This window comes from Notamacropus eugenii, chromosome 7 (genome assembly GCF_028372415.1).
Source record: "Notamacropus eugenii isolate mMacEug1 chromosome 7, mMacEug1.pri_v2, whole genome shotgun sequence".
Taxonomy (NCBI): domain Eukaryota; kingdom Metazoa; phylum Chordata; class Mammalia; order Diprotodontia; family Macropodidae; genus Notamacropus; species Notamacropus eugenii.
In genome coordinates, this window is record NC_092878.1 from 170,773,077 (window position 1) to 170,787,094 (window position 14,018).

At 45.2% G+C, this 14,018-nt stretch overlaps 1 pseudogene; it reads right to left on the reverse strand.

The window, feature by feature from the left end:
- Positions 1-3,822: 3,822 nt before the first annotated feature.
- Positions 3,823-5,713, reverse strand: LOC140514228 (GTPase HRas pseudogene; annotated as a pseudogene).
- Between the last annotated feature and the right edge of the window lie 8,305 nt (positions 5,714-14,018).

Below are 14,018 nucleotides of genomic sequence, written 5' to 3' on the forward strand. Positions count from 1 at the left end.
ACCGATGAAGTCTGAAAACATACATTTTTTTAACTTTATTTCTTGGAGTTTTTTTCTTTCAGAACATGACTAATAGTGAAATATATATTTGCATTACTACGCATGTATAACCTCTACCAAAATGCTTACCTTCTCAATGAGAAAGGAGGAAAGGGCAGAAGGGAGAGAACTTGTAACTGAAAATTGTAAAACTTGATTGTAAAAAAATTGTTTTTAAATGTAACTAGAAAAACATTATTTAAAAGTGGCAACCAAATGATCACTTTTGGCAGTTGATGTGACAGTGTACCCCAAAGAAACCCAAAGAGTCAATTAAAAGTTAATAATGAACAGTTTCATGAACGATTTTGTATATTTCCAACAAAATTCATCAGGAAGAGATAGAGAAATTCCATTTAAAATGACCATAGAATGTATGAAATATTTGGGAGTGTACTGCCAAGATACATGCCAGAACTTCATTTCTGCAAATAGTGATTCATATTTGTATTTATGGAGACTTCAATAATTGGAAAAAATATTCATTGTTCATGAGTTGGTTAAACCAATATAACAAGAAATTATGTTACCTAAATTACTTGTTCAGGGCCATACCAATCCAATGGATACTTTATATAATTAGAAAAATATTAAAATTTATATGGAGGTGGAAAGGAACAAGAACCTCATGGGAGATAATGAAACTAAATGGGAACGAAAGGTACATTTAGTGCCACATTGCAAGCTATACTACAATGCAGTAATTATTAAATGTTTGATACTGGTTAAAAAATAGGTCAGCTGATGAAATAGACTGGGCACATGACATACTAAAGCAAACAGATCTAATAGCTTAGTGTTGAATGAACACATACTGGGATTAGAATTCACCATTTCACAAAAACTTCTGGGGAACCTGGACAACAGAATGCATGAATTTAGATTCAGACCAAGGTCAGCTCCAAATGAGTTCCTGACCTTGATATTAAAGATCACATCATGAACACTCAGATCTATGGACAGGAAAAAAAAAAGTTTATGACCAAGTAAGAAAAAAACACGATCACAGAAGATAAAAGGGACAATTTTATTGGTGGGATGTGAGGAGAGAGGGGGATGCAGAAGAGCCTCCAACAGGAGATTTCCCCCAACTTGACCCTGGAAGTGGGCTAAGGACTGATTCCTAGGGGCAAGGCTTAGGGGGAAAGGTCAGAGATCAAGCACAGTACTGGCTGTAAAACCCTGGGGCAAACCTTCCTTCATTGTGTCAAGTAAAAGAAGGCTCATTGTAGTGAATGATAAATTCCTGCCCTAGAATCAGGAGGGACCTGGATTCAATTATTCCTTCTCTCTGAGAGTATGGGCAGCTGAATGCACACACAGAAGGCCTTTTCACAGTTGGAATTTCTTAGGCAGATGAGATGAAACAAAGCATGCACACCTTAGAGGCACCCCAGTAGATTTGCTGTTCAATCATTTCAGTGGTATTCAACTCTGGCTGAATCCATTTGAGGTTTTCTTGGCAAAGATACTGGAGGAGCTTGCCATTTCCTTCTCCAGCTCATTTTATAGGTGAGGAAACTGAGGAAAACAGAGTGAAGTGACTTGCCCAGGGTAGCATAGTTAGGAAGTTTCTGTGGCCTGGTTTGAACCTAAGAAGATAAATCTTCCTGACTCCAGCCTCAGCCTTCTATCCACTGCCTCACCCAGTGACCTGACCACATACATACCAGTTATTGATATGCCAATGAAATCACAGTTTTGTATCCAAACCAAGGATTCCCACTACCATGTGATGACAGCAGCCTGTCTAGGCTGTGGAATATTGTCTACAGCTATTCCTCCAGGTACATGCAGAGAAGTTGCTAGGATGCAGGGAGGATGGACAGATAGACAGATGGATGGACAGATGGGTGGGTGGAAGGACAAATGCAGAAACAGGCAGTCAGATTCCATATATGATCCTAAAAGCTAATGAGACAGGCTAAGAGATCAGTTCATGAAATAATGCGCTCTATTTGAGAGGCAGTCAATGGACTACAAGCATCCTCTATCTTCTCAAAGGCAGATGAATACCTCTCTACCTTAGCAAATCCTCTTCCTCCAATGACTGGCATTCAGAGACCATTTTAAGGTTTGCAAAAGCCTTTCATGGGCTGCTAGGGGGCGCCACAGTGCATAGAGAGTGTCAGGTCTGAAGTCAGGAAGACTCAACATCTTGAGTTCAAAGCTGACCTCACACTTCCTAGCCATGGGACCCTGGGCAAGTCACTTCACCCTTTCTGCCTCCATTTCCTCACCTGTCAAAAGAGCTAGAGAAGAAAATGGCAAACTGCTCCAGTCTCTTTACCAAGAAAACACCACATGGGGTCCCAATTGACCACCGCCGAAATGACTGAAGGATAACAATAAAACACTTTATAAAGACGTCATTTGATCTTCACAACAATGCCGAGTTAGTTAATATTATGATACCTATTTTACAGATAGTAAACTAAAGTACAGGGAGGAAAACTGACAGCCAATATCTGAGGTTGCATTTGACCTCGGGTTTTGCTCGCTCTGGGTCCAGTGCTCTATGCATAGTATGGCCTTGTTAAGCACCTACTATGCACCTGGCATCATTCTAAGTCCTAGGGATGGACAAAAAAGACAAAGGATGATCCCTGCACCCCAGGAGCTCCTGGTGTAATGGAGACAGCATACAGACAAATAAGACATTGACAGGACAAATTGGGGGCAATCTCAGCGGGAAGGCCCTGGCATAAAGGGCACCCAGGAAGACTTCTTGTAGAAGGTGAGACTCCAGCTGGGACTTGAAGAAAGTGATGGGTGGAAGTGAGAAGAAAGAGCATCTCAGACTTGTGGCACAGCCCAGGGAGAGGGGCAGAGTTCAGAGAGGAGGACTCCTTCCTGAATGATTGTGCCTGCCCAATTAGGTGGGCTGCCCTTGGCAGAAGGCCTAGAGGTACAGACCCAGGATCCCCAGGGATGGGCACTTCAGTGCTTTCCAACTGGACAGGGGCCATGCTCCCTTGCTTTGGCATCTTTTGCTTTTGTAGGAGACCATTGGTCAGCTGCCATCAGTAGAACATGTCAGGACAGAGAGATCCAGGCGCAGGCTGTTGATCCCTACCTTCCCCCCAGCCCCAGGATGGCCTCCAAGTTGGGAAGGACCTAGTCTGGTTCCCCTGAACAAGCTCCCTGACCAGGTAAAACTTGAAGGCTGTATGAGTCACCCCAGCAGCTTTCAGCAAGCTCCCAAGGGCAAAATGGAGATGGTCCCTGTGATTTCCCAAAATCATTTACAAAGCAACGAGGGACTGAGAGTTCTTCAGGGCTCCCATGGGTGCAGAGTGGGAGGTAGGGGAAGGAGGGCAAGAGACTGAGAAATGATCACTATAGATAAAGGGAAGAGAGAAGATGGATCTCTGATAAACAATAGCCACAGATTAGTAGGAGAGATTATATAGATCTACAGATGATAGATTCAGAGCTAAATCTAGATGACAGATCACAGGCTCAATCAGGGGATCTGTTGATTCTCCCAAGAAGCGTAAGTTGCCCCCATTGTCCCAGTGTTACAGATGGGGAAACAGGTTCTAGGGGCCAGGGATTCATAGATTTCCAGTCTAGCACCAGAGTTAAGAGAGACCCAAGAGACCCTCTAGACCAACCCCTCTTATCTTACTGATGAGTAAGGAAATTGAGGCCAGGGTCCCACAGCTAAAACACACATCCTTGCCCAACTTCCAAACCCAGCACTCTCCACTAGGCCACACAACACTAAGGTTATTCCCTATCCCAAGCACACCAACCTCTAAGAAACCACCAGCAGCACACTTAGAAACAAATCAACAACCTTTATTTGTAAAATCCTAGAACAAGAAAAATAACGAACTTTGAATTCAAGTCTTAGGGAAGTTCCTTTAAGATGAATTCCCTGCACCCCCAAACCAGGCAGCTTTAACATCCTTTGTACCCTCAGCTGAAACAGGAGTGTCACTCACCTGCCCTTTGTGCCCACTCCCAAGGTGGCACAGAGATACCAGGTAAGATGGCTCCTAAGCAGACAGACCCACCTGACCTGCAGCTGTGGGATCTCTGCTGAGAACACTTGCAACCAGACCCCAGGCCTACTTCTCGTGGAGGTACTAAGACACTCCAGCTCACAGAAAGGTCTAAAGAGGTTTAACTGCTGCGAAAACACAAATAAAATATATAATAACACTTCCCACCCAAGCTGGAGGTACATCTGGTCTAACCACCAGCCTCACTCCCTCACTGGCAGAAAAGTGCTTGGGATGACATGCAAGGCAAGGGCAAGGATACAGACACAGTATGAGTGACATACAAAAAACCCCATCCCCGAGTATGGCCTTGGAGGGACACTGAATGGGGGCCACTTTAGGGCAGGGCTCCTCACCAACACCACAGACAAGATCCTCAGGGCCACAGCCATGGCTGATGTGACCTGACCCCACACAGTCAACACAACAAGCCCAGGGGCAGAAGGGAGAATCACTAGTGCCCTGGTGTCTAGAGTCTGGTCTTTGTTGGGGGAGCATAATTTTCTGTGGAAGGGAAAGCCCAAAATAGGAATGCCCACTCACAGACTCCAGAAGGAGAAAGGGGGCTGCTGAAGAGTATGATGCTAGGTGGGGAAGAAAATGGCCAGGGCCAAGCTGTCTGTGGGGCCTGGGAAGCCAGAGAGCCTAGGGAGGCTGCCCACTGGAGGAAGGAGGGAAGTCTTTTCTTGCGTGGTCAGGATATCAAGGCAATGAGGTAGTCTTTCCTTCTCAAAGGGGAAAAGAATCCAAACATCCAAAAAGCCTGAGTGGAGAAACTCTGAGGAGCCCGCCACGAGGCTCCTGGTGATGCCCAGCAGGTCTGAGCATAAACCCAGAGGAGTCCAATGAGGAGCAGAAAGAAGAAGGACAGGTCCAGATGGAGGCTTGGAGTCTGAGGAAGGATGGGGGTGGGGCAGAACCAGCGTGAGGATGCACTGCTCACAGGATCATGCAAAGCTTGAACCTGCAGCCCTGCTTCTGCTCAGTACCAGGGTGGTATCTGACGTCCTCTTTGGCTTCTATCCTACGAATCTCACGAACCAGCTCATAGAAAGCATGCTCCACACCTTGCCGGGTCTTAGCTGAGGTCTCCACATAAGGGACCCCAAAGCTCTTGGCCACCTCCTGGCCCAGCGTGGAGTGCACCAGCCAGTCAGCCTTGTCAGTCTTGTTGGCCACCAGCACCACCGGCACATGATTGGTGTCCTTGATCCTCCGCAGCTGGTGCCAGAAGTCCCACATGTTCTCAAAAGAGTGCAAATCATCCACCGCGTAGACGCAGAGGAAGCCCTCCCCCCAGCGCATGAACTGATCCCTCAGAGAGTTATACTCTTCTGCACCTGTGGTATCCAGGATATCCAGCTGGCATGGTTCCCCATCCACCATTGTCTGCCAGCGGTAGCAGTCTTCAATGGTGGGGTCATACTCACTCACAAAGCGATTCTGGATCAGCTGCACAGTAAGCGCACTCTTGCCTACAAAGCAAGAGCCCATCACCACCAACTTATACGTCATGGTTCTGCATCTGTCTGGATCACCTATGGAGGTGGGGACACCAGAGTGAGAAGCCATGAGCACTGGAAGGGACCCAGTGCCTGCCTGTGACCCTAAGGCAGGGGGAGGGGGGGGCTCATTCCACTCAAGGTCAGCTCTCATCCAGAGGATTTCTCTCAGCATCCAGCCTCAATTGGCTTCTTTGCCAGTCCCCTTCTCCCTCCCTCTGGGCCCAGCTGAACAAGGCTCAAACCTTTGCCCAAGGACAGATCTTCACATACATCTTCCATGGGCTCTCTGGCTTTTGATGACCAACCCCAAATGGTCCTTAGAACTCATGGGATCCTGGCCTTTCCATTCTGGCTGGCCTATTCAAGAGCCTCACCAGTTTACTGGTGCCATTATAAAACCCAGGCACCCAGAACTGATACAAGGGTCTCCTCAGGAGTTTTAAGAGGGCAGAGGACAGTGGGAAGCTGTAACCCTATTCCTGCAGACCATGCTGCTCTGCATTACTGCAGCCCAAGGGGGTTCTGGCTAGGGTGACTGAAGGGCTGGCATTAATGTAACCTAGGAGTGCATGGGCTCAGTTGGACTGGGTGCAGGGGAGGGGAGGTGGACATCACTGCCTGTATTGATGCAGACCCAAGCACGGGTCTGGTTGGCAGCAGAGCTAGCACCTCCCACATTAATGTCTCAAGAGGTCATGAGTTTAGCGGGCTGCAGGGCCAGCATCTCCTGCATTAAGGCAGGCCAAGATGGCACTGCCCCCATTAATGTTAACTGATAACTCAATGACCACCCAAATCATTCTCCTAACCTGAATAGCTCAGCTGGTCTCTACTTACCCTTTCTGAATTGTAAAAATACCAAGTCAGATCCCATTCAAGTCTAGTCTGCAACTGTGGGACAACTTGGACCCACCAAGAAGTCCAAAGATTAGGCATCTCACCTCCCATGCACGGTAGGGACTTCTGGGAGCCCCTCCCCCAAAGGGGGATTTTGGGAGCTTTGCCTCCCATACTACTAGGGCTTCTGGGAGCCCCACCTCTACGACTAGGGTTTTGGGGAGACCTACTTCCAAGCTGGGAGCTCTACCCCCAAGAAGATATATGGAGCTCCATCCCTACATACCCTGAAGGTTTGGGGCCCCATTCCCCACATTGCAGACTGGGACCTGGGGTCATTAGCCCCTAGAATCTGGGCCCAGAGGAGGTGCTTCACTCTGGAAGAACTCAGCATGCTACAAGCCTTCCAAGAGACCTCTAGGACCATGGAGAAAATGACAAGCTTTGGCCCTTCCAGTCATGCAATCCCTACCTTAAACACCATCTCCTACTCTTGTCTTTTTCCTCATTCTCCTCCTCCTCCTCCTTTTGCTCTGCCATCTCCAGATTCTATTTCTCCTTCCTTCCCTCTATCTTTCCCCAAACTCACTCTGGGTAACTTTGGCTTCTTCCTTCCATTCACAGCAGTCTCCAAGTCTGGAATCCCTTTTCCCTGCTTTTTCTCCTTCTCCACTCTTCTTCAAAACTCCTGGCTTGGTCTTTCCACGTTGTTTTCTGGCCCATCCGGAGTCTCTGTAGTTGTTTCTTTCTTTGACTCCAGGGACACGACTTGTTTGGTCTGTGCTTTGGGTGCTAAGTAAATGGTACCTGGTAGCCTCAGGTTTTTATCCTTAGGGCCCATCAACCAAAGTCAAGGACCAGGTGTTTTAAAGATTCAGACCCAACCCCAGAGCCCTAAACTCAAGTTGTCTTTCCTTGGAGCCATTAGTCTTTTGGCTCTCTATCACATTCCTTTCATTCCATTCCCCAATACGATGGGTGCCCCCCACCCCACCCCGACAGAACCAAATGACCCAGCCAGTAGTGACTGACAGGCCATGTACCATTCTGCCCCTGCAATCGCCCAGGCTTCATGCCCAGAGGAGGAAGTTATAGGCTCCATCATCCCATCACGCTGAGTTTGGCTTGATGATCTTTGCATTGGCATTATTGTAGTCAGGGCCCGTTTGCTGTAGTCAAAGATTCTCCTCTGCTTCTGCTTCTCCTTCTCTACATCAGTCCTAAAAGGCTTCCTGCCTCTTTCCGTATTCCTGCTTTTGATTATATAATAGTATCCCATCCCATCCTTTGACCATAATTGGTCCAAACATTTCCCCAATGACAGGTACCCGTGCTGCTTCTGGTTTTTGGCTACCCCAAGTGTTGCTGTGACATTTTGGAGCATAGGGTTCCTTTTTCTTCTCTCCCCAAGCCTCCCACAACACCACCTTCTGCCACTGCCTCAAATGGGAACCTTATCTGTCTTCTTCCCCAAGAAAATTGAAACTATTTGCTATGAACCCCCTCTTCTTCCTTCCTCCCTCCCTCCTCATCTCACAACCTTGTGACATCATCCATTTCTCTCTCATCCTCATTCCTTTCTCAAATGCAAAGGTGCCCCATCCCCTTGTCTAGCTCCCCCTTCTCTATGCACCCTCCATGATATTCCTTCCTGTCTTCTCCCCAGATTGTCCTTCCCTCTCTTTCCCTAATCTCTAACTGCTTCCTTGCTGCCTACAAACATCCCCAATTCTCTACAATCCTTAACAAACTCTTATTAGAAAAGAGAGAGAGGAAACAGAAGAAAATGAGATGAAAGGAAATATACAGTGATCATAACTGTGAATATGAAAAGGATGAGCTCACTCATAAAATGGGAGTCAGAAGTCTATAGAAAAGTAGATTGGAAACCAGAATCCAACAATATATTGTTTACAAGAGACACACTTATAACAGAAAGACACACTCAGAGGTAAAATGAAGGGTTAAAGTATACTCTAATATGTTTCAGCTGATGTAAAAAAAAAAGCAAGGTTAGCAATCCTGATTTCAGACAAAGCAAAAGCAAAAATAGACCTAATTAAAAGAGATAATTAGAGAAACTACATTTTGCTAAAAGGTACCATAGACAATGAAGTAATACCAAAATACTTTTATAGCATGTTTCTCAAATAAAGGCCTCATATCTGAAATATATACTGGATATAGAAGTGAGTCAAATTTAGAAAAATAAAATCCATTCCCCAATTGGTAAATGGTTAAAGGATATAAATAGGCAGCTTTCAGAAGAAATTAAAGCTATTTGTAGTTATATGAAAATGCTCTAAATCACTAACAATTAGAGAAATACAAATTACAACAACCCTGAGCTATTGCTCACACCTAAATGACAAATGCTGAAGGCAATGAGGGAAAGTAGGGACACAAATGAACTGCCGGTAGAGTAGTGAACCAGTCCAACCACTTTGGAGACTTTGGAACTATACCCTACGGCCCATAAAACTGTGGACTCTGGACCTTGGATCCAGACTTACCACTGCTAAAGAGGTCAAAGAGAAAGGAAAAGGATCTATTTGTACAAAGATCTCTAACAACTCTTTTTGTAGCCACAAAGCCTTGGTGATTGAGGGGAGGCTCATCAATTGGGGAATGGCTGAACAAGTTTGGCATGTGATTGGAATGGACTAATATTGTGCTAAGAAATGATGGGGGTGGGTTTAGAAGAACAGGGCAAGACATATATGAACTGATGCAAAGGGAAGTGAGCAGAACTAGGAGATCATTATACACAGTCACAGGAATGTTGTCACCAGGAAGAGCTGTGAGAGACTTGGCTACTCTGATCAATACAATGATCCAAGACAATTCTGAAGGGCTCATGATAAAAAAAAAAAATGTTATCCAACTTCAGAGAACTGACAGACTCAGTGGGCGAGGACAGTGTAATGGTCTCACTCTGCTTTTGCTTTGTTTTAAATATGGCTAATATAGAAATGTTTGCATGATTTCATGTTGAATGGGAACAGATTTAGTGAAGACTTCTCAGGGATATGCGATCTTCTGCCTGGAGTGGAAGAGACCTTAGGCCCAGGTTTCCATTCCTCCAGTCTGGTGATTTCCATATAAGGCTATGGATCAGTGATTGGATACGACTCACTAACTCCTCTATATCTAATTTGCATATGCACATGCAGTCTGCAGGCCTCACAATAGGTCCACCTGATTTGCATAAATTCTCAATGCCCAATTTGCATGAGTTGTCAATGCTTCATTTGCATATATTTTCAATGCCTAATTTACATATAATGATGTGTATTTTTGCAGGCTTTATAACGTCCCTGGAGAGGGAAATTTGAACTGGGTTTCAAAAGGGATTGGTTAGATTTTGAGCCTAGAATGAAAGACCTTGTTTCTCAGCCAATGAGAATAATGGTCAGCTGTGGGAGGGGGATTTCTGAGTCTATACAAACTGCCATTCTGCTTCTGTAAGGCGCCTCCTGACTCCAGCTTTACTGGTGAAGGAACCACCCGCTTCTCAGGAGAACGAATAAAGGAGATTTTCTGTTTTTACTTTGAGACACCTCTGAGCAGTCAATTTGAGTAAGGGGGGTCATGCCATTCCACACAATGTGTACAATTGATATCCTGTTGCCGGCCTTCTCTAACCCTAAAATTTGAGAGGGAGGGAGAAAATTTGGAACTTGAAAATTTAAAAAGAGAAAAGGTTTAAAATAAATATAATTTTTTTTAAAAAAAAACCTCTCATTAGATCCAACTATCTCTACTAGGGATTATCCTAAAATTCTCTCTTTCTTTGTGAAACTACTCAAAATATGTCTACACTCATTGTGTGGACTTCCTGTCCTCTCAGGTGCTTCCAAACCCTCTGAAACACATTTCTGTCTTCCTACCCCAACTGACACTGCTATCAATGGTATCTTGATTCCAGATCTCATGGGCTCTGGTCAGTTCTCATTCTGAAACTCTCTCACGGCATTTGACACTGGTGATCAGCCTCTCCTTCTCCTCCCCCCTCCTTCTCCTCCCCCTCCTCCTTGGTACTCCCTCCTCTCTCCTGATTCTCCTTCCTACTTATCCTACTGCTCCTTCTCAACCTCATCTCCTTCCTCAACACTTCTTAAAAGCACCATCAACCACTGGTGTCTCCCAAGGCCCTGTCCTGTGCTGTCTTCTCTTCCACCTCTAAATGCTCTCACTGGGTGGCCCTATCTGTTCCCATGGGTCCAAATACCATTGCTATATGGATGATTGCCAGCATCCCATCAGCCTTGCTCTCTCCTGACCTCAGATCTCCAACTACCTTTTGGACATTTGGAACTCTGTGTCCTGAAGGCACCCCAACCTCAAAATGTCCTAAAACAACTCATCATCTTTTCTCCCAAACCCTCCTCTCTTTTAAATTCCTTCTTTCTCCAAAAGCACAATTCTTACATTTGTATCACTGATGGAGTTCAGACTCTGGGAACCTCCTTGAACTCCCCTTGAATCTTCCCATTTAATCTGGTCTTTCATATTCAAATCTGTTGCCCTTGGCCTAAACTGGCCTCTCACTGTCTGTTACCCCTTGATTGCCAGACCTACTTCCCACTCAAGTCCTGCATTGTCTGATACCTTCCAATTGCTTCCAGCTGTTTTCCCCCATTATGTCACTAGTTACCCCAGTCCCATCAAGATCCTCTTTAGACCCTCCTCCCAGACCACTAGACCACCTCTAGATGTTTCCCACAGACTTTCTATATATAAGTTCCATCTTGCCTCCATGAAGGTGCTCAGATTCAATTCAGCTCAGACTCTGTCTAGCCAAGATTCTATCTGGCCCGCTTGTGAATACAAGCATTACAAATGCTTAGGTGCCTTAAGAGCCAACCCAATATGGAGAATCTTTAATAAACTTTGTCTTTCTTTGGCTTTAGAAGGCTTGAGTTGAATTCATTCCAGCAGGATCTGGCATGTTGGTATTTTGGGGTCCCCCAGCACACCCCAAATCTCAACATCACCAGCAGTCAGCAAAATGCCCATTACTTAGCAGTTATGGAACAAATACTTGGTGGTTGGATGCATTTGTCAAGACATTACTGAAATTTTGTCTTTGTCAGGATGACTAAGAACCTGTGGTAATCCATATTTACAATCAGTATTAACAATATCCCATCATTATACTAACAGTTTTAACATTTCCCCCTCAAATTCTGAGAACCTGAGTCTTTTAAATGCTCAGTTTGACCTAATTTCATTACCTTAAGGGCAAGAAAGTAAGGAATTTACTGAAGTTCTGACGTTACAAGGATCACTAAAGGGAATTCATATTACATTTGGTGTTAAGAATTTGTCAGATTGCTCCTGGACGCTCCACTCATCCTCACCCCCATATATTGAGTCAGCAGCCAAGTCTTTTCACTTCTGTCTCACCATTCTCTCTCCCATCCTCTCCACTCCCTAGTTCTTATCTCACCAACCTCATTGCAAGGGTCTTCTGGTTGGATTGGAAAGAAAAGAGGCTAGAAGAACAGAGTCCATGACACCAAAGAGATTCTTCTATAAGATCAGTTCAGTCACATCACTGCCTTCCTCTCCCCTTCCCCACTATGCTCAATACACTTAGTGAATCCCTACTAATTAGACAACAAACATACATTAAGCACCTGCTGTATGGTAGAGAACTACAGATACAGAGAGCATCCCATCCTATAGACAATGTGGCTCAGTGGCTTAGCCTGGAACACCACAAGAGGAAGGGCAGAAGGCAGTCACTGGGACACCCATTCTCCAGACCTCAGTCTCTGGGTGTTCTCTAGGCAACACTGGGGTGGGGGAAGGGGATAGTTTCCTGCTACTGTCCTAATTCCCTGAGCTTCTTTCAGTGTACTTCCCATTCAGTCCATCAATCCCTCTCCTTCCATGGACACTGTCCCCACTCACTTAAAGGAGAACCTTTCCTCATATGTCACAATAACACTGAGGCCATGCTCAGTGTGCTCCCTCCCCACTCTTCCTCCCCATCTCACTCAGACGCCTTCTGTCCCCTGGTGATCCTTCATCTCTGTCTCACATAATGAGATGGTCGCCGGTATGAGGCTAAAAAAATATGAAATAAGAGGAGTTTTGATCTCTCTCTTATACCTGAAAATCAAAGGTCAGAATGATAAGAGATATTCAAATAGTACACAAAAGTAATCTGCTAAATAATTTACATAATCAATTTATTTTACAATGGCTCAGTAAAAATTCAATTTTCTCATTCATGATAATATTCATATATACACATGTCGTCTAAAGAATCATTCTCATTCATTATGGTCATTTCTAGGGACAAGGCTTTTGATTTCATCAGTAAGGAGAACTTCCATATGGTCTAACTCCCACCACCAGTGCAGGTTGGCAGCTTCTCTGCCATTCAGTGTCAGAGAGGTGCCGCCTCGGGGACTCAGATGCTGAATGACTGGTCCAAGTTCACCCAGCCAGAACATGTCAAAGGTGGGTCAGCTCTCTCTCTGCTATGCTACACTACCTCTAAATATGTGTGTATATTTATACATACACATGCAAACATACACACACATGTATTACATATGGTTGCATGAGCAAATGTAAACATTCCCATCCACGATGACCAATATGCATTCACAATTATACCATCCATAAGCAGCCAAGCATAACCCTTAAGTGCGATAATTCTGTGAATAAAAATACACCAATCAGCACATCACCATACAATAAAATGAGATGACCTTTGTAAAGGTTTGCAAACCTTGAGGCACCATATAAATGCTAGCTTCGGTTGGTTGCTGCTGTTGTTACCAAAACAAATTTATAAGATGGTGCCCAGTGAGACTTCAATAAAAGCTGAATATCTTCAACAGCAAAAACTCAGAGACAATGAAATGTAAAGGGAATGATTGCAGCTGCCTACCAAAGAGTGATCCTGGGAGACCAAAAAGGGATCAGCCCTCCCAACAGATCTTTCAGGCCCAGAGACCCCAACCTCTGGGCTCTCCTTCCCAGCCTGCTCCAGGTACAGCCTCCCATTTCCCAGCAGCTGCTCCCCAGGCCAGGCCAGCTACAACAGCAGAGCCTGGTGAGAGACAAGCACAGCTACCAAATGACCTGCCCCAGCCAATCCAGAGACAGATTGGCTTGTCCAACCAAAATATTGTTCCTCATATCAGCAGAACCAAACTGGGTGTAGCCACTAGTTCAATCATGAAGGGAACATTAGGAGTATGAGAGAGAGAGAGAGAGAGAGAGAGAGAGAGAGAGAGAGAGAGAGAGAGAGAGAGAGAGAGAGAGAGACAGACAGACAGACAGACAGACAGACAGACAGATAGACAGAGACAGATAGAGAGACAGACATCAAGGCTTTGCATGTAATCCTAATCCTAACCCTAACCCTAAATCCTATTCTAATTGATTGTTAATGAGAAAGCAGACTGACTGGGGCTTGTTGGCTAAGAGTTAGCAGGATTGACCATCTACAGGATTACTCCTACATGCCTCGCTATTGCTGATCTCATCAGTACCTGTGGATTTCATTAGCCATTCTCAGACCTTGCTGTCCTGCCCCAATCTCTCTGCTATCCTCCAGTCTGACATCTCCAACTGCCTTTCAGGCATCTCCCACTGGAAGCTG